General features: G+C 40.0%; 1 pseudogene; it reads left to right on the top strand.

Moving 5' to 3' along the window:
• Positions 1 to 1,547: 1,547 nt before the first annotated feature.
• LOC102866867 lies at positions 1,548 to 2,387 on the top strand (annotated as a pseudogene).
• Positions 2,388 to 2,967: the final 580 nt, after the last annotated feature.

The raw sequence follows: 2,967 nt of genomic DNA, 5'->3' as shown, positions 1-2,967 counted from the left end.
GCTGAAGAGTCACTTTCTTCTCAGTGACCCTTCATCAGGTTTCCAATGCTGCAGATCTTTATGGGAGGAGTCTGTCTCCATGGAGTGATTGGTGGATTCAAACCATCAGTCTTCCAGTTAGGAGCAGGGCCATCTGCTAGAACTCCTTTCTAACATTCTTCAAAGTCAAAGTCTTTGCTGTGGAATTGAAACTGACTTATAGCTACCCTCCAGTGGGTTTCTGGAGGCTGTAAATCATGTGAGAGGAGGTTGCCCATCTTTTGTTAGAGCTGCTGGCTTGGCATTTGGGTTAGCAGTGCAGCTCCTTACTCACTAGGCTTCCAGAGCTCTCTTAGTATTAAACTCCAGAGTGACTTTAAGATTTCTTAGATGCCTCAAAATGGAGCTCTGATGTTCTAGTAACTAAGGTGTCGTGCTTCCAATCCAAAGGCACACAATTTGTGTTCACCACCTGTTCTGAAGGAGAAAGAGGAGCAGTCTGTGAAAACCTGCTAAAGGGTCAACTGTGAGTTAGTTCTGACTCAGAAGCAGTGATTTCAGTTGGGTTAAGATGCTCAGAATTTCAGAGGTCTGACTATTTTAACTGCTTTATTTCTTACCTTCAGGGATCTCTGTTGCCTATAAGCACCCATGATGCCTTAGGAAAAATATACAGTTGATATAAACCATATTAATAGGAGCCTTGGAGATGGTGCAGTCTAAGTGCCCTTCAGAGGCAAGAATGATGAGGCTCTGCCTCACATACTTTGGACATGTTGCTAGGAGGTTCTATTCCTTTCAAAGGGACATGAGGTTGGAAAAGGTGGAGAGTCAATAAAGGAGAGGAAGACCTTCAGCCAGGTGGATTGACACGGTGACTGCTTCAGTGGGCTCTTGTGTGTCAAGAAGTGTGAGGATGGCATAGGACAGGACAACAACAACAACATCATAATCTTTTTAAGTAGTGCTTACTATCAAATTATGTTTGGGTCAACTGAAATCTCTAGAAAAAAGATAGGCAGGCTCTAAAATATGCATGCATATTCTGGGGACACAACAGTATCCCAAAGCACATGGTTTAGAAAGTGAATATGACCTGCTTTCTACAAACTATTGACAGCCTTCCAGTTAGCTGTGCAACACGTGGAGTTCAATGATTTTAAGAATAAAATATTGATAACAGAGTAGATAGATAATACATTTTTAAGATTTTTTAAAATCAAATAGTATGATTAAGAATGAAAACATAAAATTAGTGCTAAGAGAGAGACTTTCATTCACACTGTACAGTTTTTGACAAATGTTTTAAAGTAATTCAATGAGAGAAAGAACAGTATTTTCCATAAATGACCTTGGAATAACTGGATATCTGCCTATCTTTTTATATCTAAATAATCATTAGCTCACATTTTATAGGAAAATTAACTCACTGTGAGACATCTAAAGAAATATAAAAGCTAAGGCTGTAAAACATAATCAAGAATGAAGAAACACATGACTTAGAGGTAAGCAAAGATTTCTGATATAGAATACAAAGTAATAGCTCGAGCTTGTTCCCATCTTGCAAGATGGTGGGTGAAAAGCTGGACACCAAGGAGAAGCCTAAGGCCAATCCTGAAGCCAAGAAGACAGATAGATGTTAGTGGCAAAGCTAAAAGAGCCAAGCCCAAGGGAATGGGCAAAACGCCCAAGAAGGGAAAGCCCCACTGCATCTGCAATCTTGTCCTAGTCCGAGGAATCGGCAGGTATTCCCGATCGGCCTTGTATTCCATGAAGGCCATGTACAAGAGGAAGTACTTGGCCACTAAGTCCAGGGTTGAAAAGAAGGAGAAGATTCTTGCTACTGTCACAAAACCAGTAGTGGTGACAAGAATGGTTGTATCCAAGTGGTGAAACTTCACAAAATGCCTAGGTATTACCCTAATGAAGAAGCTGCTGAGCCCGGACAAAAAGCTCTTCAGTCAGCATGTGAGGATGACCCCGGGACCGTTCTGATAATCCTCACAGAGTGCCACTGGAGCAAGAGAGTGGTTTTCCTGAAGCAGCTGGACAGTGGCTTGCTCCTTGTGACCGGGCCTCTGATCCTCAATAGAGTTCCTCTGCGGAGAGCACACCAGAAATTTGTCATTGCCACCTCCACTAAAGTTGACATCAGTGGCGTGAAAATCCCACAGCATCTCACTGATGCTTACTTTAAGAAGCAGCTGTGGAAGCTGCACCACCAGGAGGGTGAGATCTTCAACACAGAGAAGGATAAAGACGATATTACAGAGCAGCATAAAATTCATCAGAAAGCTGTGGACTCCTAGATCTTACCCAAAATCAGAACTGTACCTCAGCTCAAAAGCCACCTGTGTTCTTTATTCTCTGTCACCAATGGAGTGTATCCTCACAAATTGGTGTTCTAAATTTCTTGCGGAAGACCTAATTGAACAATTTTTAAAGTATGAAAAAAATTATTCACCACAATTAAATTTTTTTACTCTTTGTAAAGAATCATTAAGGAAGAGAAAAGCCAGGCTACAGATTGGGGGGAAATATGCAAAACATATAGGTTCCCCCCAAAAGCGGAATATTCCTGTGAAACCTTTCATAAACCAAAATGTTACACATTTAAAAAGCCATTACAATTTATATAGGAAAAATTTTTAAGCATTCCTTGACGCACAAAACCTACTATATCATATCAAATAACACACAAAACTTAAAATAACACCAAGATGTAGTTCTTGCAGACAATTCAAAGCTATTTCTGCTTGATGCTGTAATGCTGAATGGGGAAAAGTCTTGGTGATTCCATTCTATAACATGATACTTAATAGTTTTTTTGCTTAATTTCTTCCTTTATTTATACAAATGAATTAATTCTCTGTCTTCTAGGTTGCAACACCCCCATGATACATCTTGAAGGATATGTACATGTACAGCAAAGCACAATCAATAAGAGTGCATCTGAATTCCAAAATCAATCTCCATAATAGTCTATGT

This window comes from Elephantulus edwardii, unplaced genomic scaffold, assembly GCF_000299155.1.
Source record: "Elephantulus edwardii isolate Elephantulus edwardi_28Jun2011 unplaced genomic scaffold, EleEdw1.0 scaffold00054, whole genome shotgun sequence".
NCBI lineage: Eukaryota > Metazoa > Chordata > Mammalia > Macroscelidea > Macroscelididae > Elephantulus > Elephantulus edwardii.
Note: the sequence above shows the minus strand (reverse complement) of the source record. Positions and strands in the feature narration are given on the sequence as shown.